The sequence below is a fragment of the Rhododendron vialii genome, chromosome 11a, assembly GCF_030253575.1.
Source record: "Rhododendron vialii isolate Sample 1 chromosome 11a, ASM3025357v1".
Taxonomy (NCBI): domain Eukaryota; kingdom Viridiplantae; phylum Streptophyta; class Magnoliopsida; order Ericales; family Ericaceae; genus Rhododendron; species Rhododendron vialii.
In genome coordinates, this window is record NC_080567.1 from 4,601,562 (window position 1) to 4,628,385 (window position 26,824).

The following is a 26,824-nucleotide window of genomic DNA, read 5'->3' on the forward strand; positions in this document are numbered from 1 at the left end:
AAAGATTCTGTGAACTATAAAGCACCAAGATATCTTTATATCACTCGGTATCACCAAAACCAAACACACAATCCCCTTTGTAACACAATAGTCAAGCTAAGGCTCTTAATTTTATTGTTCCACCACTTAAAACACAAAATCCAACTTAAAATTTCAATTTAAAACACAAAATCCAACTTAAAATTTCAATTTATGCACAACTCTTAGTTTCTGCATTCAAGAACGTAATTTCAGCATCTGTATCTCAATCTCAGCACATACCAGCTCTCAGCACCTAATTCGAACACTTACACTGGGTTTTTTTAATCTTAAAACTACATTTTCAGCACTTAATCACAATTTCAGCAACTCAAAATTCATTTTCCAGCAACAAAGTTCAAATTTCGCATCCTATTTGTACTCGAACCAAGCCAAGTGCTTCGAATACAAATTGAGACACTTGACCCAAAGAAGGGCTGGAATTGGAACACTGACCTTATGAAAGAGCGAGAGATCGGAGTCGGGGAGAAAAGGAGTGGCTTCAGTGGTGGCGTCTGCTTTGTCCTTGGAACTTTGTTCGTGGTGCTTCGTCCTAGGTGCTTCAGTGTACCTCTTTGAAGAAACAAGAAAAAGGAAGAATAAATTCTGTGACGTATCAAAGGAAAATCCAGATTACTAGATGAGCCCTAACCTGACCGGTGGCGACAATAACGGGATCCCTCGTGAGCTCCTTCGAAATAGGGCATCAGTCACACCATGATCCATGCACCAAATAACAAAAAATTCTCGTAAAGTCCTATAAGCATCACTCGAGGGCCGCCTGAGCTTTTTTTTGAAAATCGGATCTGTCTATCCTTTATGTGAGAGAGATTCTATCGTACGTGCTAAAATTGAAGTAAATTGGTTATCGTTATATACTTGATCGTACATAATAACATTTTCTATTAATGAATCTACGTCCCGATAAAGGGACTTCCAAAATCCGATAGACCAAAAAGATAGTGAGAATGACTAAAACACCAATAACAACAAAATGAACGGTATGGATCGTCATAAATTTGTCATGATCGTGTGGTTAGAGTCCATTAGACTATAGTAGAATACCTTGGTTTAGAACCAAGTAAGTTTAATGTATAGATTTAAAAGGTAATTGCAGACTCATTTTTTCAAATATTTGATCTAAACCGTTACGATTTAATGTCTTATCAAATTTATCATTCTCCCCTGAATAGGTGATAATCGAATGTCAAAAACCATATGATCGAAACATATTCGGTGCTCCCAAAGGCATTAAAGCGCTATAATGCACCATTTGATGGACGTCTGAGTTATTTTTTCAAAATCAAAACCGTCTAACTTTTACGTGAGAGAGGTTAGATCATTCATGCCAAGAATGAAGTAAATTGCTCATCCTTACATACTTAATCAGATATTAAAAGTTTACTTATATAAACTTAGAGGTGATATATATGATATATGTGAACAAGCTGACACAAACTCATGCTTGGGTACGGTGGCAAAGCTTTGATGCCCCAACCAAAACCACATGGGTTTGAGTCATCGGACTCATCTTGACCATTTGCAAAGGCAAGTTTTTTTGGTTTTTTTTTCCCGTTGCTTTTGTTTTCATTCTATTATTATTATTATGTTATCTAAAAAACTAAAGTCTTATTGCACACCACCCGAGCCCCACTTGAGGTCTTTTGACCCGATCAAAACAATATATCTTTAATTTTTTACGGGTTGTATCTTTCTTACCGAGATTATAGTTGATAACTTTTCGTTGGACAATTGATCGAAAGGAAAATCCTATTTTTCTAATGAGTTCATGTCTTGATAAAGGGTTTTCTAAATCTGACCAAGTTGCAAATTTTTGAGAATAAATAATTCAAGAAGTGCAACAAAATCAACGGTCTCGATTGTCATGATTGTCTTGCAATCGTGTGGCTAAATCTATTAGTTGGGAAATGTATTTGATTTTTTAATTCGGATTAATGTCGTTGGAAAAAATGAGTGGTAGTGACCGAAAAGGTTGCATCGTGATTAATGTCGTTGGAACAAATATTTTCTTTCTTTGAAATTTTTAAAAAGGGGAAAAAGTTGATATTCCATGACTAAATCTATTAGTTGGGAAATGTATTTAATTTTTTAATTCGGATTAAATTATATTACCCTACTTAAATATATTTGGTCAGAAAATGTAATTTCGTTTTCTTTTTTATTAAATTCGAAAAATGATATTTTCCGACTAAATTTAAATTTAGTCGGCAAAAAAAGCAATTACCAACCAAAATTTGTTTAGTCGGAATTAATTTTCTTTTTTTTGAAATTCAAAAAATCATATTTCACGACTAAATTTCACTTTAGTCGGCCAAAAAAGACATTACCGACTAAATTTGTTTAGTCGGAATTAATTTTTTATTTTATTAAATTCAAATAAATAATATTTCACGACTAAATTCCACTTTAGTCGGCAAACAAAGAAATTACCGACTAAATTCTTTTAGTCGGAATTAATTTTGTATTTTATTAAATTCAAATAAATAATAGTTCACGACTAAATTCCACTTTAGTCGGCAAAAAAAGAAATTACCGACTAAATTTTTTTAGTCGGAATTAATTTTGTATTTTATTAAATTCAAATAAATAATATTTCACGACTAAATTCCACTTTAGTCGGCAAAAAAGAAATTACCGACTAAATTTGTTTAGTTGGACTTAATTTTCTATTCTATCAAATTCGAAAAATGATATTTAACGACTAAATTTATCTTTAGTCGGAAAAATATATGTTTTGGCCGACCAAAATAATTTAGTCGGCAATTGTTTTATATTTTACCGACTACAAATTATTTAGTCGGTGATTTGCTTATATTTTCCGACTAAACATTGTTTAGTCGGGAAATTTTAGTCGGGAATTGTGTATTTTGTTGTAGTGTCTGTTGAGTAGAGAATGAGTTGAAACATTTCTGCACCCACACAGAGATCACTCATAAGCAAAACATGCTGTTGAAGATGAAGAGTATGAAAGAGGAGAAAGAAGAAAAGAGAGGAAAAATGAAGAGGAAAAAATGATGAGCTCGCTAGATTGAAAACCCGCAAGGGCAGTCTAGGCAAAAGTTAGGGCATGAACAAAGAAAAGATGAGAAATCAGCCTTGTCTCCATGCATCCACTATGTGTCTGAAAGGCTTATCCCCAATCAAAGAAAATCCACTTGGTTAAACATTGAAGCCCCTAATCTCTTGGTTAGGATCCTTGCCGCTTTGTCTTGTGTTTCAAGATGAAGAAAGGCATTCATTTCTCTAACCAAACATTTACTCCCTTGCTAGCCACGTTTAGCCTCTGGATAATTCTTTTGAAAAAGCCTTCTAGATAGCTATCCCCCACAACAGGGTAAAAGGGAAAAAATAATAATGAAAAGAGGGATGAAAGCAAAATCAAATTAAGGATAAGCAGCCCGCCATGTGAGGGGCATTTTGAAGAAAACATCTCTTCCAATCCAAACAAGTAGGCAAATGGGCCTTTTTGAGGAAACAATTCTTTCATACAAAATGAAGGCAGGGACAAAGATAATAAAAGTGATGAGATGGCCGCTAGCTTTTTGAACCTAAGCATAAGTAGAAGTTAGGTTTGAGCCATTATATCCCTTTCTTTGTCAAACCAACAACTTTAGCCTACATTATGGTCCATAACAAAGTCCTCTCAGACTGGGGAACACGACTTAGTAGCAAGGTCCTAGACACTAGGGGCATCACCAACGTGGGACTTAACACGAAGGGCAAGAATCCTGGAGTATGCATCATCTTGGCAAATCACACAACATGGAGAGTTACGTGAGACAAGGGGCATGACTATGTCCCCCTTTATGCATTTCTCTTGAAAGTATCCAACCTCTTATGTGGGTCTCAGTAAGTGATTATCAATCTAACTCAAGTCAACCAAATCAAACTTGAAGCAACAAACTCACCTAATTGACTAAGGGCATGAGTTTGCAAAATAGTTTTGTGTCCTTTGATGATTGAATGACGCGAGGGTGGAACATATAGATGAAATGATATGATTTTGAAATCCTCAAGGAAAAGTTTTCAAAGTTGATTTTATCCTGAGCATTCTTGACACAATAAAAATGAAGCACAGTTATTATTTGCAAACCTTCGCAGAGAGTTTCCCATTTCATGAGTGTAGCTAGATTGTCCCTTGGCCAAACAAATTTTTTTTCAATGGTGCCGCTAGAGTATTGCGGTCTCTCAAAATCACCTGGCTAGTAGGAAGCTTTGTGGGCAATAAGTCGTTATCGGAGAAGCATTGGCTTGAATACGCAAAAGTTGAGATGTTCAGAATGCATTGTGGATTTGTTTGCATCACCCTATGATTTGGTTTGGGCATTTGCATTAATCTCTTGACCTTAACATTCTGTGATGAGTAGTTGTCTCTTGATTACATAAATGGGCTAAGTCCAAATATGAGATGTTCTTATTCCAAGCCAGAGTATTGCTATTAGTAGCAAATTGATTTCTGGTAGAATTCATCTATCCTCGGCATGAGCATCTAGGTGGAGTAAAGCAAAGGAAACAAGCATGAAGCCATAAGTTGGACAAGCTTTTTATATTAGCCCAGGCTGCCTCACCATCATTCTCTGCCAACATACTTGGCCTTCGAGGAGCATAGTCTAGCTTAAAGGGTGCCATATCTTCGAAAGTCACTAATGCTTCAAACATTTCTATGGAATGCTGTCCTACAACATCGTCAAGAGCATGCCAAAACCTTCGCCGAGCAACAAGAGAAGCATTGCATTCATGTTCATTATTCATATGCTAGAGGCAATTAAATTGTTGTCATGCACAGTTGAAGTAGGATCAAGCATCCATTGCCTAAACAGGGGGCTTCTATTTCTTTCCAAAAGTTCAAATTCAATATGCATATGTGTCATGGTTGCAAACCATATCACCCAAAGTGGTTTAACACATGGACTAGGGTTCTCAAAGTATGGTGGTCATGGCCCTAGCAAATAGTATAAAAGGATTATCAACCCGTGGCTAATTCCACATTCATTGCATGATGTTTTTCCTATTGAGTATTTCTTTTTAAACTATTCAAATGAGGATTGCACTACTTATTTTTCAATGGATGATTCAACATGACAAGTTTAGGACTTTGATTCCTATTTCCAAATCGGCCTAGCAACCCATCTTTTAAATTCAAAATTTTGAGCATGCTTACTGCAACGAGCAGGTAAGATATAAGAGTTTATCAATGTGCTTGCAGATAATCATGTGGAATCCAATTACCTCAATCATGTTCTGAGAAGGAGGAAAAAAGAAAAACCTTGTTGAATGAGTTTCTGAAAGACCAACGCCAATGTGCTTTGGTAAAAATAAGTTTTGATAGACACTTGCTGAAAGAGTAATTCGAAGCTAGTAAAAGGTCGTGTTAACATTGCTTGGAGTGAAGGAATCTTTCATAACCAAGAATCGAAAGAGAGAAAACGTTCAAAACATTTTGCCTGATGATATCTTCAAATGACATGTTTTTCTTGAAACCAAAAGTTGTGTAAGGTGGGACATTCAGATAGCTACTAGCATAACAGTCGACTCCGAGTCTACTCTCTATTGTGGTCATTTACTCAGCTTTTTCGGTCTATTTTTAGTGTGGATTGGCTTGGAAGTAGGATCTTAAGTGGCATGCAGAATTTGTAAGCAACGAGTCTTAAGAATCATCTATATCAAAAATTGCTGGCTGTCTATGGTATCTGATGAACTCATGCATGCACACGATTTGCTATACATGACTCATCCATAATCTGTGCAAGTAGCTGTGGCGCTATGTTTATCATTTTGTTTGCCTTACTCTAACCATGCAGGGGACAAAACCAAAAGTGGAGTTTATCACCCTCATTTGGTTGAGCCACCATATCATACGGGGGGCAGTTTGCATATTAAGGGTGATAGACATGTCTGATGAATGCACCTTAAGTGGCTTTGAGCAAACTCTACAATTAGTACCATGTCAGCAGTTCCGAGCTTGCATCTTAAGTGGCTTCACACTTGCATCTCCATAGATACTTACTTCACGCTTCAATTTCCATGTCAGCAGCTATGCCATCATAACTTAGAAGCCTCGCATTCGCTCTTCAGCAGCCCCGTGCACATGCCTCGTCATATTCGCAACCTTGTCTAGCTTATTGTAGAACTCCAAGCAACTCTACATTTAGGCCTTACCATGTGCACAGCCTCGCGCTCAGCAGGTTCCATTTCAATAGTGCAGGGCTTACTTTAGCTACCCGAGCTCACATCTTGAAGCTAAGCAGCCTCGCCACTTCTAGGCCAGCGAAACAATCCTGCAGCTTCCACTTAATGCATTGAGTGAACATTTATACAGTTCTGAGTCAATAGCCAACAAGAAAAAAAAAAACACCTGCATAAAGCTTACAATAACCTAGTGCACACTTCAGCCCTTCAAAAGGCATCTGTGTTGTTGAAGTCCTTCAGAAGGCATTTGTGTGGCTAAAATCCTCCACACAAAAAAAAGGGCATTTGTGTTGCTAAAGCCCTACAGAAGGTGCTTATGTTGCTAGCTTTCAGAAAGCGTTTGTGTTGCCAGCTTGCAGAAAGCATTTAGCCACCAGAAGACATTTGTGTGTCGCTAGAAACTGTTCAGCCTCCGGAAGGCACTCCCAGCAATGGAGGTGATGGAAATCTCCCTGACAAGATGAAATTGCCAAAGGAGGCAATGAGAATCTCCTAAAGTGTACGTGTGGATCACTTCATCAATGGAGGCAATGGAACTTTCCTTAAAAACACCAAGTTGAAAGAGGTGATGAAAATCTCCAAAGGCAATAACGGGCAACAAATTTTACCCAAAGCATTTAACAAGTCTTATGGCATATAGTCAAAACTAGCCTTGGAGGCACTCCCAAGCATGTGGAAAATAATCAAGATTAGCCTTTGGGGCAGCCCAAGCATGTGGAATCTAGCCTTGGGGACACTCCCGAGCAAGTGGAATGTGCCTGAATCTAGCAAGTGGAATATGCCTGAATCTAGCCTTGGGGGCAATTGTAGACACCCCAATTTGGCCTAACGATTATTTCAAGTCCCACCTTGGGGACCATCCCGATGATGAATGGATACATGTGATTGCTGACTCATTTCTCGTAAACCCATGGACTTCTGGTGAGTACTTTTAGACACTTAGAGGACCTAATTCAGAGCCAAATAACCTCTCAGACAGAAATACAGCATCCTAGGAAAATACATCTATCGGCCGCAAGATTGATCTCTCGGCCTCCACATCATTCTTTCACTTGTGAAACATGTTGTTTGAAAATCTCCCTAAGAGATTGATCTCTCACCCGCGAGAACCATTCCTTGGCCACCAGATCGTCCTTTTTCCAGATTCTGGAATGTTTTGTCAATCGTTTGATCTGATGCTCAAAACCCTAGCAGGCATTTTTCAATTCTTTAGGGCTATGAAAGGAGATTTTAAGAAGAAATCTTGTGATCATATACTTCCCATTAATTCGTGCATTGTGATTGGTTGGAGTGAGTCACCCCATGCCTATATAAAGGGGCCTTAGGGTTCCAAAATTCAGAACATAATTCACCCTTGTCAACCACGAAACCCCGCAGAAATACTCCCTCATACTCCCTCTACAAAAGCCCTAACATCCTGAAGGCAGCCGTAATCCGAGCAATCAAACCCGAAGTACAAACTCTAACCCTAGGGTTTCGAGAAGAAGGACAATCAATCACCCTCAATCCCAAGCAATTGTGCACTGAAGGATTAAGGTGGTGAGACCCAAGGGCCTATGGTTTGAATTACTCTTAGTCTCTGTATTTTAATCATAAGTATCTTGAATTTTTGATTAATTGTTCGTATTCTGGTGTGAGGAAGAACACCGGCTGGGACATCGTTCCCACGGCCGGTATATCAGTCCAGAAGGATCCCTCGGCCGTGACATCCATTCACCGACTGTGGGATCCATTCTCTAGGACAGCCTGTTTGTTTTCAACTTATTTTTTATGCATGCTTTAATTACTGTCTAGCTCACCATTAACTCCTTAAAGGATAAAAACAGGTTCTGTGTTTAGAATTAAATAAAGCATGTATTAATTGTAGGTGGGAAAAATCTAATGGTGCTTTTAGCTGCTAGAGTAACGCGACAGATACCGTAGGCCTTCTGCTCGGAACCCTAATTTCTTGTCGAAATCCTAATCTGCAAAACAGACAAAGGGTGAGCTCACCTTTGCCTCTTGTGGCAAAGGCCCTTCGATGCCTAAGTTAGTATCTCATACTTGTTGAAAACCCTAATTATCAGTATGAAAGTATGAATGCAGTGTATTGCGTACGTTTTGCCCTTAGGCTAACATTGTTTATATAGGCACATGTTTGCTTGCTTTCCAAGCACCCTTGTTGCCCTAGGTCTCTTGCCTCATATAGGAAACCTAGCCTTCCGGGGATCCTCAAAGTATGAATGCAGTGTATTGCGTACATTTTGCCCTTAGGCTAACCTGTTTATATAGGCACATATTTGCTTAATTTCCAAGCACCCTTGTTGCCCTTGGTCTCCTGTCTCATACAAAAGACCTAGCCTTCCGAGGATCCTCTCTCCCAATCAGCTGCGATCCGATACTCGTAGGGATTCTTCTCCTTATGGAGCCCCTCCCAAATTAGTGTTGCTTCCTTATTTATCTTGATTGGATATTCGGTTCCCCTTCCTACAAGATGTCTTTTCTCTTCTGGAATACTCATTCCGCCTTATTGCTTAGGGTCATCATTTTACAGGATCTCCCTCTGTTTGGTCATCTCCTAGCCAAACAAACGGATCCTTCATGTGACCTCTTTATGTCATCTGTTCCTTCAGCCAACCACCGTCCTCATCAGCAATACGACTTGTCTCATCTACCACGTGTTTCCTAGATAGTATGTGTTCAGCCATCAATTGTGTCTGTTCGGGGATATCTCTATACATTAATCGTATTCTAAATGATTATGGGCTAGTCTTACAACTGGGCAAAGAGGAGTGCCTAACACCTTCCCCTTACTCTACTTTTGGCTCTCGTACCCGGAATCTCTATCTATTTTTTTCTAGTTTTTATAAACTAGGTGGCGACTCTATTTTGATGATAACTGCTATCGTGTGAAGATGTTCCTCGCCATGGGAATATCCACGATCTTGGTTTATGAAGTGGAATTAAACAGAAGAGGATCATCTATATGGCAATGCCCCGCTTGGGAGGTGTATATAGTTTTTGGCGACTCCGCTGGGGAACTTGAGAGCCATAACCAAAAAATTCAACATAAAATTAATATTTGCTTTATTTAGTTCTTTTATCATATGCATCAAACTGGCAACCTCGTTGAGTTCACCTAATAAACTGGCATGTCACAGGCTATGTTAGGGGTTTCGGCAAACTCCATAGTCACTTGTACCTAGTGGCATATCAAAGAGGGGATCACCCAATTGTTGCCTATGATGGGCTGATGAGAGGACTGGTGCCCTTTGACAACAGAGCACCCTTGAGACTACCCAAACCTTACATGTGTTAGAAAGCCATAAAACCTATCAAAATAAGACAAGATCCCACAGGTTAGGAATCTACTTGCATCTTTTCTAGAAGTTCTTCCTCACACCTTGTATATGTTATTGTAACATCGCTTTCTGTGCAGAAGGGTTGGGGCTTGAACTAAGAGCCCTATTTCTAAGTCTTTATAGTTGAGCACTGAGGCATAGCATTGCCTGCAAGTGTGTTTTTGGTAAGTTGAAAGCACCACTGCTTACTTCCTACTCCTACTTCACTTGAAGCAACATGAAGCATAGATTTCTATAAAGCAACATCAAACAATGGCAGTAGCGTAAGTCGACCGCTGGAAATTAAATTGAGGTTGCTCTAGCAATCGCTGCTTTGAAAGGCCAAGAGAAAGGAGAAGTGTAAAGTTGAAGAGTAGGTGATGGCATGCAAAATTGATGATATTATTGATAGAAGTGGCAATATTCAAATGGATGATTCAACATGACAAGTTTAGGACTTTGATTCATATTTCCATATCGGCCTAGCAACCCATCTTTTAACATTCAAAATTTTGAGTATGCTTACTGCAACAAGCCGGTAAGATTTAGGAGTTTATCAATGTGCTAGTAAGTAATCATGTGGATCCTAGTTACATCAATCATGTTCTGAGAAAGAAAAAAGAGGAAAAACTTGTTGAATGAGTTTATGAAAGACCAACCCCGATGTGCTTTGGTAAAAATGAGTTTTGATAGACACTTGCTGAAAGAATAACCTGAAGCTTGTAGAAAATCACGTTAGCATTGTTTGGAGTGAATGAATCTTCCCTAACCAAGAATTGAAAAAGAGAAAAACTTTTGAAACTTTTCTTAGTGAAAATGGCTAATGATGATCAAATCCTCAAACAACAAGTTTTTCTTAAAACCAAAAATTATGTAAGGTGGAACATTCAAATAGCCGCTAGCACAGTGGTGGACTCTGAGTCTACTCTCCGTTGTAGTCATCTGCTTAGCTTTTTCGGTCTATTTTATTGTGTGGATTGTCTTGGAAGTAGGATTTTAAGTGGCATGCAGTATTTATAAGCAACGAGTCTTAAAAATCATCCATATCAAAAATTGTTGGCTATCCATGTTATCCGATAAACTCATGCATCAACACAAATTGCTATGCATGACTCATCCATAATCTGTACAAGTAACTATGGTGCTATGTATATTATTTTGTTCGCCTTTCTCTAACCATGCAAGGGACTAAACCAAAAGAGGAGTCCATCACCCTCATTTCTTCTCATAGCACATTGCATGATCACATGTCAACATCGAGTATCATTTGGTTTAGCCACCCCATCATACTAGATTTGCATATTAAGGGCAATAAGTGTGTCTGATGTGTGCATTGCATAGATAATTAATTTTGGATATCTCCGCTTGAGTGTAATCGGGTTTTTGCTTCTCCTAAATTTTGGGTTTGGTCTAAGACGTGACTGCGATGGCTGACAAGAAGATTGAAGCTCTGGCCGCTAAAGTTAATGCATTGGTTGAATTAGTGGCTGCCCTAGCCACCATTGTTCACAGTTTGCAAAGAAGTTCTCCACAAGCTCCACCTCCACCTCCCCCTAGTAGATGGACAGAGAAAGCAGTACAAGCGGAAATTCATTTTGCCAAGAAAAGACAAGGAAGAACAATGTTGAACCTGCAGCCTCAACATATGGAACAAGTCGAGGGAAAAATCACCCAACCAAAAAGAAGCCTTCCCAACCATACCGTTGTCATCAATGCTAGCAGTGCCATGTTTCCACTAAATCCATCCCAACACACCCCTGCTCACCAGAACCCCACTTCAAGAAATCCCAAACGTCATGCACTCCGCCACCACCGAAATCTTAACTCATCCCCATCTCAAGCCTTGGCTACCCTTGTCGAACAAGGACTCCTCGAACCTTTAGAAACTCAGTCACCCTGCCCACCATTAGGCCCACGTGATATCCAAGAACTCATTGATCAAGAGGTGTTTTGATCCGGCCAAGTTGAATGTTTGAGCAGCAATAGCCAAGTCTGTCATGTCTTCGTCTTAGTGTTGAGTCAATGTTTTTTTTTAGCTTCTTTTTACAATTTGAAGTCTTGAGTTTATTTTCTTTTAGGAGTTTGAGTCTTGAGTTTATTTTCTCTTGAAATTAAAGTCATTTTGTTCAACATAGTTTTTGACCAACTCTTTGCGCTCAACATGAAATGTGAATCTCTTCCGAAATGTGAATCTCCTTAGACATTACCTACGAATGGCCTGATTCTCTTTAGAGATACATAGACACCTTAGGGTCAGCCACATTTTTTGAAAATATTTTCTCTTGTGCTAAGTTGCTGCTATAGAATGTTCATGATAACGTTAAATGTTGAAAACAATCCTTAGGGATTTCAAAGTGATCTCGTGATATCTTTTGAAACACATCATAAATCACTCGAGTTGTCAAATGCAAAGAATGAGTTTTCAATGCAAAGAATGAGTTTTCAAAACTATGACCCATGTCATTTCTGTTGAGTTGAGGAATTGGAAAATATTTCTTTACACTTGTGGGACCGCTGTTGAATATGAAGAGTAAAAGAGGAGAAAGAAGAAAAGAGAGGAAAAATGAAGAGAAAAAAAAAAAGATGAGCTCGCTGGATTGAAAACCCGCAAGGGAGGTCTAGGCAAAAGTTAGAGCACGAACAAAGTGAGAAATTAGCCATGTCTCCATGCATCCACTATGTGTCTCAAAGGATTGTCCTCAATCATAGAAAATCCACTTGGTTAAACATCAAAGCTCTTAATCTCTTAGCTAGGATCCCTATCACTTCGTCGTATGATTCAAAATGAAGAGAAGCATTCATTTCATCTATCCAAACACTTATCTCTTGCTAACCACGTTGAGCCTCTGGATAATTCCTTTAAAAAGCCTGCTAGGCAGCCATCCCCTATGCTGGGGCAAACAAAAAGTACAAGGAAAAATGAATAAAAAAAATAAGCACCCCGTCATACATAGGGCATTTTGATGGAAACATTTCTTCCAATCCATACAAAGGATATTTTGAAGAAAATAACTCTTTCACACAAAGTGAGACAAAAGGCGACAAGAATGTTGACTATGGCTGCTAGCTTTTAAAACCCAAGCGTGAGTAGAAGTTAGGTTTGAGCCTTTACATCCGCTTCTTTTCTTAAGCCGAAACCCCAAACCTACATTATGGTTCATAACAAAGTCCTTTCAGATTGAGGAACACGACTTAGCAGTAGGGTCCTAGGCACTAGGGGCATAACCAGTGTGGAAAAGTGACGTGATAAGCAAACATCTTGGGGTGCGTATCACTTTGGCAAAGTACACATCATGAAGAATCATATGGGATAAGGGGCACGACTACGCCCTCCTCTATTCTCCTCTCAGAAGTATCTAACCTCCCGTGAGGATAGCCACTCAACAATTCAACTCATGATGATCGACTGAAAACAACGAACTCACCTAAAATGACTAGGGCCATGGGTTTGTAAAGCTATGTCTCATGGCAAATTGAGTGGTATGGATATGGAGCATGATTGATGGAATGGAATGATTTTGAAATCCTCGAGGAAAAGTTTTCAAAATTAAATTTTATCCTAAGCATTCTTGACACAGCAACACGAGCATAATTATTGTCTGCAAACTTTTGAGGAGATAACATGAGTTTCCCATTTTATAAAGAATGTAGCAAGATGGTCTCTTGGCGAAGCAGTATTATCATTAGAACGTCGTGACGTTTTAAATATTATCTTGTCATAGCTGCTTGGCTGGTGTGAAGTTTTGTCAGTAGTGAGTCACTTTGGGAAGCATTGGATCAAATACGCCAAAGTTGAGATATCCAGAATGCATTGCAGATTTACATGCACCCACTACAACAAATAAGGCCTTTTATAGCGTGCCAAAAATGCTATAGCTTGATATACATAGCATTCCAAAGAACGCCTTATTAGCCGATGCAATTAAAAGTCCTTGCTTTCAATAGCGTTCTTGGAACGCTATCTATATGTGACCTTTCATAGCGTTTTTGGCATGCTGTCTTTAAGCTACCTTCCATAGCATTTTTAGCCTGCTGTATTTAATTTGCCTTTGATAGCATGTTTGGAATGCTATGGTTGGTTTTTGTGAATCAAGTATATCTTGAAGCTATTTCTGTAGCTCTTTAAACTCAAATTAATAGCATTAATTCCATAGCTAACACTCAAAACTTGAATGGCATTTCATAGCAAGCTCATACAAATTTACTCAAAAACTGAAGGACACAATTTATTACTCATTCCTTAGCAATATGTTCAAAGCATTACATCTCCAAAATAACAAAAGTTGATCCAGCATCAAGTACTATGCTAAACTTATATACAAGAATATCAGTACGAGAACATGTATCATAAGAACGATAGGCTTCGACGTTCCAACGAGCACTGGCAAGATCGTATCTACATCTCCGACAAAAAGTCACGAACCATCAATTTCTCTTTCAAGCCGCAGACCTACATAGAGTGGAAGACAACATCAATATGAATTGAAATTACAAATAGCCAACCAACCATCAATATGAATTGAAGACTAGAACAGTAGAACTTCGATTTTGGCAAGTATGCACTGAAATCTCAAATATACCAGTAGTTAACAAGGATATAGCAGCATAAACAGACAACAAAGATCAACATTCACCCATTTAGCGATAACTAGTAAGATTGCACGTGCAAGGCACGTGGAATTCTTCAAATTCAGATTGCAAATGAGTCGGTAAGTATGCATCAATGTTTCTAAGATTTAGAGACTGATAATTTGAGGGATAATCCCTATTCATATCATTCCAAAGTTTAAGTAAAATCCAGCTTATGTTTTTACATGGTATTAGAACCTAAAAATTCGCAACAAATGCTGAATGTGGCAATCTATTTTTCGCGCCAATAAATGAATACACAATCTCGCATGATCAATCATTTCCAACTACCTTGAAACATCATCTGCTTATCTATCCCAAAAGAAAAAGAAACTTGGTATGTTTACAAGGAAACCGAGGACTTGTTACAGTTGCACCAATAGCTTGTCTAAGAATGAAGCTATGGACCAACTTCACTAAGAATTCAGAATTGGTTTAACATCAATTGTGAGTGGACTGAACATCACCCGATTCTAGCTGGTTCAGCTTCATCAACAAGGAAAATAGTGTATCCATCGTATGCTTTAACCCAACAACTTGCCCTAGAATGGTCCATCAAAAAAACATCAGAAGCAATACAGTTAGAAAAGACATCATTCAGGCTACGGAACACAACCATTACCAATGACATGGTGACATTACGTGAGATTTAAACCTTAACAATTAGAATCCCCACCTTTAGGAAGACGATAAATTCCCAGTAAAAACAGATGACTGAAATTGATCGACCAACAAAGTTAGTAGACATAGTAAGTCCTTGTTCTTGATTGAGCATTTCAAAGATTGTTATCTTTAAACTTGAATACTTTGTTTAATGAATTTTTGTGATTGCACAAGTTGGAAGAAAGTACACTCAAAGTGATCCAATGTAGCCTATGTAGCATGGACTCTTCATCGTAGTCCATGACCCAGTGTCAGACGCTTTTCAAAAACCAACACTCTCAAACTAATGGAGGAACGTAATATTTGGAACATTAACTCGCTAACCTTTTGGTATCCTACCAAATTGGGGATAAAAAGACCTGATCTATGACCAACCATTTCTTTTTTTACCTAGAAGTAGGAAAATGCCTCGAATCAACATGAAGGTGGGCTTGAAAAAGCACCAGTTGAAGAACAAACTCCAACTGCTACTTTTTATACTGTAGCTATGGCCTACAGCTGATGATCAATCTACTTTTTTGATCTAGTCTAATAGTTTTTCCAGTAGCCGGTAGTCTAATGTAATATAGCTGAAAGGCACTAAGCTAATCACGGAGTTAACTACTTTAAACACAAAAACAGGAAGGAAAGAAAGAAAGAAAGAAAAATGGGTGCAAATTTTTATCGTACATGCTGGTAAACAATTGGAAATGTAAGTACCACTTTATGGTCTTCGAATATGACCTTCAAACACATTTGGGTTTCCCTTCCAAGAATTTCTGCCTTCAATCTCTTTTTATTCTTGGCTTCCAATTTTGATGGATGAATATGTGGAATATCTACCAAAAACAGTAGGTCAACAGATGACATCCAATGTGACCAAAGCTAAACATAAGAATTATGCACAATTTTATATGTTCTTTGGACAATTGTTAAGTAAAGGAACACCGACTTCAAGAAAGTAATAGAAAGCATGATAATGAACACAGTAGGCACTCAACTGGAATTACACAGTGAAGTAGGGATTTGGTTATTGGCCCAAAACAAACTGGAGTTAACCACCCATAGCATCTAATGCTAGGTCCTCTTTTGCCTTTCATCAGTTTGTCATTGCAGTGAGATCGTCAATGTGGATTTACCATCAAAGAGACAGAAAAAGAAAATAAGTGATATGTCAAACATGTTTGGATCATACACAATGCCAATTGAAGCAATTCATCAAACATCTTTAGTGCAACAATTTTTCGTTATGACCAATTGCATAATGATCTGGAACTCGACGTCACATTATTACCTTTGGGAATGCTTACCATGCAAAATTGTAAAGGTCCAGTTGGAGAGTATTCTAGGCAACGACCCGTAATGGCGGCCGCAGAACTTATTTGCTGTCGCGAGGGGATAATGGAGAAGCCGATGAAAAAAAGATCAGGCATTTTGTCAAACACCTTTGGCGCATAGTGTATACTGTATAACAATGGCATTCAACAGGTTTATTAACTTAAAGGAACATCTTAAGAGTACCCTGGATACTACAGGTTTAACTCCAAAGATACTACATGTAACCTTACTTCTTTTTCTAGGAATATAGACATCCTTCACTACCCCAAAATGTTGAAAAAGGCTCCTTACCCATCTCATACTTACGCCCTTTGGAAAATTGTCCACAAACAGTCACTAATTGATTACTTGAAACCCCCTCCCCCCTGTTTCTTATGCTTATCAAGGACAAGAATCCACAGCCCCCACTGTTTCTATCACGATCCCTCACAGCCATGAACACTGGAAACTTATACCATTAATAACAAACCAAAATACCTCCTACCTATCTGTCGAAACCAAGATCACCACCACAACAGCCAAACAAACAACACAAACAAATAGAACAACAAAACGTAATTTCTTCAATGGAGCAATCAGTCTACCCTAGAAGAGATATCCTCCAGGCATATACACACCCATAAACCAAACAACAGTCTACTCCTTCAACCTCAGATCAAATACCCGAACACAGAAAGCACATGCAAAGAAAAGGGCCCAGCCGCCTAAGAAAAAAGCAATGCACATACCTTCATCTAGACAGATCGGTGAGTGTTGAAAACGTTAAAGAATCCCGATGATTGAGATTGGCACCTGGTGAAATCAAAAGCAAAAGCTGAAGTAGCCCCCTCAATCGGAAAACCAAGTCGACCGGCGATCCACGGCAAAGGGTAAGCGAAAGGACAAGGATATGGGAACGCCGGAGAAGAGGGCTCGGTGTAAGGCGACGGCGTGAGCCGCCCGAGATGGATCGACGGCTAGGGTTCGAGCATTGGGGAAAATCGCCTCCTAGGGTTCGAGACTGGTAGCTTCAACAATCTTCAAAGCACCTATTTCGTCTTCCTCAAAGCACCTATTTGGTCTTCCTCCCAATGGCAGTTGTTGGTCGCCGGGGGTTGAAATTTGACGGGGGGAGAGAGAGAGAGAGGAGATATGCCTCCATTTGTGATCAGGGCGCCTTTTATTTTTGGTGGAACGCTGTTATAGAGCAAATGAAACGCTATTATATATTAGGTGCGAGCGTTTTCTTTTTTCCTCCTAGTAGAACGCTATAAATGTATCCCTACAACAGCATTCCTACAAGAATGCTATTATCTAATGCTATTAAAACTCATAATTGTTGTAGTGACCCTGTCATTTGCATTGATCCTTATGGTTGCTTAGCAAAAGTAGTTGTCTCGGTTGCACAAGCTAACTCCAAGTATAAGGTGTTCTTATTTTCAAGCAAAGTAGGTTCATCAATGCAAGGAGTGAAGCGAGCCGTGGACCCAAGGTTGAGAAAGCTCCCTGCTATAGCTAACCCACCTTCATTACTGGATTTACTAACAATTTTGTAGGGGCAACAAAGGGATGCACTTTAAAGTCTATCTCCCTGCCAACACACTTAAAGAGGAAGGAGAAAGTTCTGCCTAAAGGGTGTCATATCCTGGAAGAACACCTAAACTCTTTTGTGGATGGCTGTCACACAGCATTGTCAAGGGCATGCTAAAATCTCTGCCAAACAGAAAGAGAAACATTGCACTCACATTCATTGCTATTTACATCGCATGTTTCTATGCTAGGGGCAATTAGATTGTTGTCGTCATGCACGTTTGAGCTAGGGTCAAGCATTCATGTCCTAAACAGGGGGCTTATGTTTCTTCTTAAAATACTCAAATTAATATGCATATGTGTTGCGTTGCACTATGTCACCCAAAATGGTTCAATGTTTAAACTAGGGTCCTTAAAAGTGTTGTGGCCTTGCCCCTAGCAGTCAGCATAAAAGGATTTCGGCTCGTGCTCGATTCCAAATTTGTTACATGTTGTTTTCTTATCCATATCATTTTCTAAACTATTTGAATGTGGAATTGCAGGTAATTCTGAATGTTCTCCACATTCAAGTGATAAGTAGGCTCTCAGTCTTCACAATCGCTCGAGGATGTTATGTACTACTCAGAGTTGTCATGATTAGAAATGCAAACTACAAAGAAGCCAAAGTCCTCCAAAAGGCACCCGTATTACCAAAGTCCTCCAGAAGGCTTGTGTGAAGTCATCCATGTTGGCATTTGTGTTCCAGAAAGAGTTCCACCTCCAGAAGGCATTTTTGGTTGCTAACATCCTCCAGAAGGCATTTGTGTTGACAGAAAAGTGTTCAACCTCCAGAAAGCATTTGTATGGCCAGCTTCCAGAAAGCGTTCAGCCTCCGGAAGGCACCCTATTAGTAGAGGCAATGGAAATCTTCCAAACAAATTAAATTGGCCAAAGGAGGCCATGGAAATCTCCTAGAGCGTATGTGCGGATCACCCCATCAGTCACTTTCCATCGCACCAAGTTGAAGGAGGCGATGGAAATCTCCGAAGGCAATAATAGCCAACAAATCTTACCCAAAGAAGCCTTATGGCATTTTGGGTCAACAAGTCGACGGAGTCAAAGTGGAATATGGCCAGAACTAGCCTTGGGGACAATCCCGAGCATGTAAAATATACTTGGGGGCATCCCTAGCAAACACAATATGATCAGAATTAGCCTTGGGGGCATCCCCGAGCATATTGAATCTCAAGCTGCTGGTGTTGGACCCACTTCGGGACTTTTTTCGTGGCTCTCTCTATAGCAACAAGCTCACCAATTACTGGTCACTTGACCTTTGAGGAATATGAATTCCAAGCTCTTGCTCGTAGAACCCAAGGATCCTTGATACCTCAAACTCAGGCTCTACACTCTAATTACTATGCCCCGGAAGTACGACAACAGTCACATCCTATGCTAAATCTCCATGCTCACTACCATCAAGCTACCCATTGGCTCTATGCCCGTAAACTCACTATTTCAAGCTCCATCCCCATTACCCCAGTAGCCTTGTGCTCACTATCTCAACAGTTTTGTGTTCATAATCAATAGTTCCATGCTCTACACCCATAAGCTACTCAGCGGCTCTACGCCTACTACTTCAAGTCACTATCAGCAGCTCCAAGCTCACCATCTCAGCGGCTCTACGCCCATAAACTCATTATCTCAACTGGGTTTATGTCATAACAATCAACAAGACATCATCTGTTCTTAAGCTCTATGCTTGAATGGTCGAAGTTCTACACTTTGAATGCTCGAAACTCTTCGAATGCCCAACCACTGTGTACTGGATGCTCAAGTTTTACACTTGAATACTTAAGCTCTATGCTTGAATGCCCAACCATCGTGTACTGGTTGCTCAAAGCCTATACTTTGAATGCTCGAACTCTACCCTCCGAATGCTTGAGCTCTACACTCGGAATGCTCAAGTCTAGAACTTGAAAGAAGCTCTACTCTTAAAAACAATACACATGCACAGGCCCATGCACGTAAGCATCAATTGCATCACCATTGTCATCATTGAGTCTGCATCACCATCATCACATCTAACCATCATCATACATATACATGTTTTGCATCTATTTCTCACTCATGAAACAGGTCATTCCTGCATACAACCAGCTCTACACATCGGTTCTATCACTTCAAGGCTCTTGCCTTACGACTGCATACAACCGGCTCTACACCTCGGTTCTATTGCTTCAAAGCTCCAAGCTCAGACTCTCAGGCTCTTGCCTTATGATTGATACCGGCTCTACGCCTCGATTCTCTCAAGCTCCACGCCCCAGTCACTGGCTCCATGCTGCTGTAGAGACCCGTAAATTTAAATTTCCTTTATTTGATAAATTTTATGTGGAATTATGCTTTCAAATATGAATAGTGACGTAAGTTGTGGTATTTTGGGGCCCAATGTGGAAGGAATTGGTGATTGAGAAAAAAATTAGTTAATGCTTTAAGTGTTGTAGGGTGAAATGTGTAATATACATGTATATAGAGAGAGAGTTGAGTACAGGAGAAGATTCACTCCCCATTCTCTCATGCCATCCCTCTATTCTCTCGGCTCTCTCTCTCTCTCTCTCCTGCACTTTCACCCACTCTCTCACTAAAATCTTGCTCACACACCTCAAACCCTTGAAGATCCTTCACATATCCTTCACCAATGGTTGATTTCTAGTCATTGAGGTTGTTAATCTTGCTTGGAGGAGGTTTGTTGGAAGACTTGAAGCTAGGGTTTGGGTTTGAAGCTTTGGATTTGCTCTCAAGCTTGAGGTAGAGAAATCTAACTACTTTTATGTGTTTTTGAGTTAGTGTAATGTGTGGATATTGTGGTTGACCTTACTCTTGTTGATTGTTTGAAGTTTGGCCTTGAAAATCCCTTATTTTCGTCACTGTTCTGCACCTAGCCGGACTGGCTCAAGTTTTTTTGACAGATCTTGCAGAAATTCCCTAGGACTCTACAAAGCTCCGTTTTGGTTGATTCTTGCGCCAAAAGTTCCGTGTTTGAGTCTACAATCTAGGAAAAATATGAACATAAATTCATACTGATAAATTAAAACCAGAAACGTCCATTATCCAATCTGTATTCCAGATCTGGATGTCCTGTTTTTGTTCCCAGACAGCAGTTTGTATTTTGGGCATAACTCTTACATGCGATGTCCGTTAGACTCGATTCAAATTGCGTTGGACAGCTGATTCGATCCTCTACAACTCTGTTTGAATACTTGCTTTCGGGTTCTGAGGTTTGGTGGACCAAAATGGGCTTGAAATCAGTCTGAGAAACTCGAAACACTGCCTTGTTCTCTTCCCTTTTCAAAAAGAATTTTTCAAAAAATTCCTCCTAGATTCCCCCCTATTTCCAACATTTCTCTCTCTATCTCTCTCCACTTATTACCCCTACTATTTTTCAAAACACTTTTCAAAATACAAACCAACTCGTTGTATTGATAGCGTTTGCGAACTTGTATTGGTTATTATGTGAACTAGTAACACTTTATGAACGATGAGGGGTTAATAATGGGAATTACGGTTGAAATGGATGAATGATTAGACTATCTACTAACTTATTGTATGACAACGATAATGGATTCGTGCCAAGAGAAATGTGATTTTAAGACAAGTTGTGTATAGCAAACGACTAATAGTGCGAATTACGAATGAAACGGGTGATGGCTTGGGATAAGTAGTCCTTTGGGTTTCATACATTGAGCTTTTATTATATGTTTAGTACTTGTTGGTATACGCCGGTGGTATGAGGTCAATAGGCCTGGACATGAGATTGTGTATGATGAAATGGGGATAGTCCAAGGTCCCAAATGCTTGGTAAGGGATAGCGTGAGGTCCCAAATGCTCGGATTAAAATTGTATGACAAGGATACGAAAATGAGATGTATGATACATTCGAAATGCTTGATGTAGTGGTACTTCGATAGAAGTAGAAAAAGATGAGTAGCGAAGTCATGTGTTGGGTCGTTTCGTTAAGTTCGTAAAGTCATATGTAAAAGATGGAACGTAGGCAGAAATGGTATCGATTGGGCGTTAAACTCCTTATTCGGTTTAAACCTTCTTGTTGGTGACTTAAAGAGTTGTCCTCATTCATTCATTATACTTTACTCATTTTCATATAAACGTAGCGCCGATTTCTCTACTGGGCTAGTGTAGCTCAACCTTTCATTTTCAGGTACTACTCAGGGGTGGTAGCATGAAGTGCTTGCGTGCATGGACTGACTAACTTTTTTTTTTTGAAAGCTAACATGAAGGAGTTAGTTAGTCATCTTTGTAAAATCTCCTTTTTGCCAAAGATGTATATGTAACTTAATTTCATATTCCTTTTGACTAAGAATGTTGCTCAGCTCTTAACATTTATGTATCTTGACCAAATGCTATTTTGGGCCGATGTGCCGCCAATGTAATCTTTTAAAATCTGAAGTGTTGGACTGTAAATTGAAGTATGGGAACTATGAACTCTTTGGGTTATATATTGCGAGCATTTTGTTTATGAAAAGCTTTATTTAATTACGTTAAAAATCGAGGGCGTGATAGCTGTCATATCTCAAAAACTGGTGTCTGATCGTCTCCAGATGATGGTTTGGATTCCACCCCAATTACATCAATTCCATCAAACTCATTCGTAGGGATAGGCTACCCAACCGAGCTCCCCTCAGTTAAAATAAGGATGATCAAGAAAAGCAAACGACTCACCTACTGTGTCCTGATCTACCCCAAAATACTAAGGATGCTCTCCGCAAAAAAACTTCCCTGGTGGCTCTGCACTCCTTCAACTACTCTCCGCCAAAATCCTGGCATAGCGCAAGTACGTTGTACCAACAGCTTTTAAGCCTAAGGTACGTCTATCCTCAACCATCTGAACTTTTTATTTTTCTTTATTGCCCCGAACTATGATTGGTCTGAATTTCCCTTATGGAATATGTAGGTAGCCTCCCGGCCAAACCATAACTAAAACCTTTTCCAAAAACCCTTGAAATAGTGGTTTGACCAAATTTAGTTGTTTTACGGCTTTAACTCTTACTTGACATCGCGAACCGTCTAAGTTCAGTCAAAGAGGGGCATCTGTAGACACCCCAATTTGGCCTATCGATTATTTCAAGTCCCACCTTGGGGACCATCCCGATGATTAATGGATACACGTGATTGCTGACTCACTTCAAGTAAACCTGTGGACTTTTGGTGAGTACTTTTAGCAACTTAGAGGACCCAATTCAAAGTAAAATAACATTTCAGACAGAAATACAGCATCCTAGGAAAATACATCTGTCGGCCACAAGATCGATCTCTCGGCCTCCATGTCATTCTTTCACCCGTGAAACATGTTTGAAAATCTCCCTAAGAGATTGATTCCTCTCCCACGAGAACCATTCCTCGGCCGCTAGATCGTCCTTTTCCCAGATTCTGGAATGTTTTGTCAATCGTTTGATCCGATGCTCAAAACCCTAGCAGCCATTTTCTGATTCTTTAGGGCTACAAAAGGGGATTTTGAGAAGAGATCTTGTGATCATATACTTCCCATAAATTCATGCATTGTGATTGGTTGGAGTGAGTCACCCCATGCCTATATAAAGGGGCATTAGGGTTCTGAAATTCATAACACAATTCACCCTTGTCAACCACGAAACCCTGCAGAAATACTCCCTCATACTCCCTCTACAAAAGCCCTAACATCCCGAAGGTAGCCTTAATCCGAGTAATCAAACTCTGAAGTACAAACCCTAACCCTAGGGTTTCGAGAAGAAGGTTAATCAATCACCCTCAATCCAAAAAAATTATGCACTGAGGGATCAAGCTGGTAAGGCCCAGGGGCCTATGGTTTGAATTACTTTTAGTCTCTATATTTTAATCATAAGTATCTTGAATTTCTAATTAACTGTTCGTGTTCTGGTGTGATGAAGACCACTGGCTGGGACATCGTTCCCACGGCCGGTATATTAATCCAAAAGGATCCCTCGGCCCTGACATCCATTCACCGGCCATGGGATCCATTCTTTGGGACAGCCTGTTTGTTTTCAACTTATTTTTGATACATGCTTTAATTACTGTCCTGGCTCACCATTAGCTGCTTAAAGGATAAAAATAGGTTATGTGTTTAGAATTAAATAAAGCAAGTATTAATCATATGTTAAATGATTATGGGCTAGTCTCACGACTTGGCAAAGAGGGGTGCCTAACACCTTCCCCTTATTGTACTTTTGGCTCCCATACCCAGAATCTTTATCTGTTTTTCCTAGTTTTTATACACTAGGTGGCGACTCTATTTTGATGATAATCGCTATCGTGTGGAGATGTTCCTAGCCATGGGAACATTCACGATCTTGGTTTATGAAGTGGAATCTAGCACGAAAGGATCATCTGTATGGCGATGCCCCGCTTGGGAGGTGTCTACAGCAATCCCGAGCATGTGGAATCTAGCCTTGGGGGCACCCCAAGCATGTGGAATTTAGCCTTGGAAGCATTTCCAGAGGCACCTATAAAGGAATGGAGTTCCTAGAAGTGGCTTACACTTTTTTGCCATCTCCGGACGATTATGCCCCTCGCTCCGAAAACTAGCTGATTGAATTTGCTTCTTTGGAGTTTTGGGCGTTTCCGTCATTTTACGCTCAAAAGTGGTGGGCCATAAACACTATTTGGGTTATTTCCGAATTACTTTAACGGGTTTTCGGACTTTCGATGTTTTTCGTTTGCGTCCCGGATTTTCTACACTATTTTGTCACGTAGTGATCTTGGCCTTGGGGGCTTTCCGGTAAAATTGCACCCTATGGTTACTGTGTTCACGTGGATCCTGCCTGGAATCAAGGCTTTTGCTCTTCCCTTTTTCACCCATTCGTTTCTGTACGTCTTCTTCCCATTTCCCATTTCCCATTTCCATTCAGTTGTCTACCACAGTTTCCGTGGCAAACGGCGACTCCGGCTTCCTAGAGCAGATGATGGCCGATTAGCTGTGGGAGGAGAAGATTTGGAGAGGAAAGGTAGGGAGGAGGTCATCGGCTGGGTTGTCTTCGGCTCCAAAATTATATACGAGGACGACGCAAATATGGTCCATGGTCGATTGTTTCGGAACTGTGCCAAATCCTGAGGTATGGTTGATGGAGAAAATCATGCGTCAATTACTAATTGATTGTAGATTTTTTGCTCTCTGTCAAAACGTTTTCATGTTTTCGGAGAAACCCCAAAAAGGTCGTATTTCTAGCGCTGAAATCTGATTCCCAAAAAAATTTGAGGGATGTGTAAAGGCCAATTTTGTGATTTCTGTGCTCTGTGATGACAATAATTTTTGATGATTCCTGTAAATTCAGGTAGTGTCTTTCGCGCAACAAGAATTAAAAAGATAGGTGCAAGAAAATGTGCCGTGGTGGCGTACTCTCTGGCACAAAATAGGGAAAACTATTGAAGGATAAAAAACGCTGTTCTTGTTCTCCATCTTTAAAAGGGTCCTTGTTATTGTTCATCTTTAGGCACTCTAAGTACGAAAAGCCAAGTAGTTGGTTTAGTTCACTCGCTTGAGAAGGATGATATCCATCTTTAAAAAGGCCCTTGTTATTGTTCATCTTTAGGCACTCTAGGCAAAATAGGCCAAGTAGCCGGTTTAGTTCGCTTGTTTGATAACTCGATATGCTTGAATTGACGCGGAAGGAAACAATAATAAAATTTTTGTAGTGTTGCATGAAAACATAGGTTGAGAGCATGCGAATACATTTCGTTCATATTTTTTAATTTAATTACCAGTAGCGAGCAACAGAAACCGTGAAAACTTAATACGTTCGCGTTTTAGTACCTTTTCTTTCGCTCGGGCTGAAAATGTAGCGGGGTAAGCCAAGGGATGGATTTGTATCCTGGCTAGCATGGCTTTAGGGGAAGTCATTGTTGGATGATGTGGAAAAACCTATAGGGTGAAAGGTGGTTTAGGCGCGATAGTTTAGGCAGCCCCTTTGACTCCCTCACGTAGGAAGGATGACATATGTAGGAATCGGTGACTCAATATACCCAAAATGATCTAAATGGAAAGAGTAATGAAAGTTTGGTAGTGCTCCGCAGAATAACGGGCTGAAAGCAGGCGTAGTTACCAACACCAAATAAGGAAAAATCGTGAAAACGTAATACTTTCACATTTTCCAGCTTTGGTTCTGAAGTGGAGCAAAGGACAGCTTTATTCAATTCTTGTAGCTTCTTCGTGGCAAGGAACAAGGCAAAGAATTACTTTTTGGAACAAAGGAAGTAAAAATTCTTATGTGGCGTGGCTTGATTAACCAAAAGCTCCTATGTGGCATGTATGGTCCTATCCCGAATTGTTGATGATGAGATTTTTTCCATCTCTTTTAGAGCATACCTTTAGTAATGGGGTAAGCCAAAGAATGGATTTGTAGCTGATTGGCTTAAGGGAAGTCATTGTTGGATGATGTGGAAAAACCTGTGGAATGAAAGGTAGTTTAGACATGATAGGTTCCGCCCTTTGCTTTGTATTGGAGGATTAAAAGGGTAAGTTAAAAAATAAAGGCTTTGTTCGGTTCCCATTTCATTTTAGTTTTAGTTTTGTTTTCAAATTATTATCCTACTTCTTTCTCCAATCATTACCCTATTTTTTCAATTATTACTTTCTCATCTCTCTCTATCTCTCTCCAATCATTACCCTTATTTTCAATCATTACTCTATTTCTCTCTCTACCCACTATCAAAACTAAACTAAACTAAACTCCCAACCAAACAAAGCCTTACCTCTGGAGTGAAAGGAGCTCAGAATATCTAGGCCCTTCCTTTCATATTTTTCGGCGAGATTGCCGATAACAAATAATAGAAAACGTGAAAACTTAATGCATTCGCATTGTGCTAGCTTTTCTTTTGCTTTCCGTTAGTTTTGTAGCTTGGGACGTAGGTGTAGAGGGGCAAGCTAGGGAATGGATTTGTAATCTTACTAGAATGACTTATAGGGAAGTTGTTGTTGGATGGTGTGCAGGAGTTGTACGGTGAAAGAAATTCAAAATATCGAGTACTTTGTTATTCTTTGTCTTTAGGCAGTTTCAACACGATGAGGGGCTCGCTCACATGGGAAGGATGATATATGGGAATCGGTAATTCAATGTACCTGAAATGACCCGAAAGGAAAGAGTAATGAAACTTTGCCAGTTGACACTCTCATG

The 26,824-nt window shown here is 39.6% G+C and overlaps 2 long non-coding RNA genes across 4 annotated transcripts; both read right to left on the reverse strand.

Moving 5' to 3' along the window:
* Positions 1-473: 473 nt before the first annotated feature.
* LOC131308172 (uncharacterized) lies at positions 474-728 on the reverse strand. Its single transcript, XR_009194358.1, has 2 exons — positions 671-728; positions 474-591 (listed from the first exon to the last, which is right to left on the reverse strand). It is a non-coding gene; the product is annotated as an uncharacterized LOC131308172 (long non-coding RNA).
* A 13,029-nt stretch (positions 729-13,757) lies between these two features.
* LOC131308173 (uncharacterized) lies at positions 13,758-17,195 on the reverse strand. Of its 3 annotated transcripts, none has more exons than XR_009194359.1 (2): positions 15,564-17,195; positions 13,758-13,998 (listed from the first exon to the last, which is right to left on the reverse strand). It is a non-coding gene; the product is annotated as an uncharacterized LOC131308173 (long non-coding RNA). The 3 variants fall into 3 exon arrangements; XR_009194360.1 differs by having other exon boundaries at positions 13,758-14,719; XR_009194361.1 differs by having other exon boundaries at positions 13,758-14,719; positions 15,540-17,195.
* Between the last annotated feature and the right edge of the window lie 9,629 nt (positions 17,196-26,824).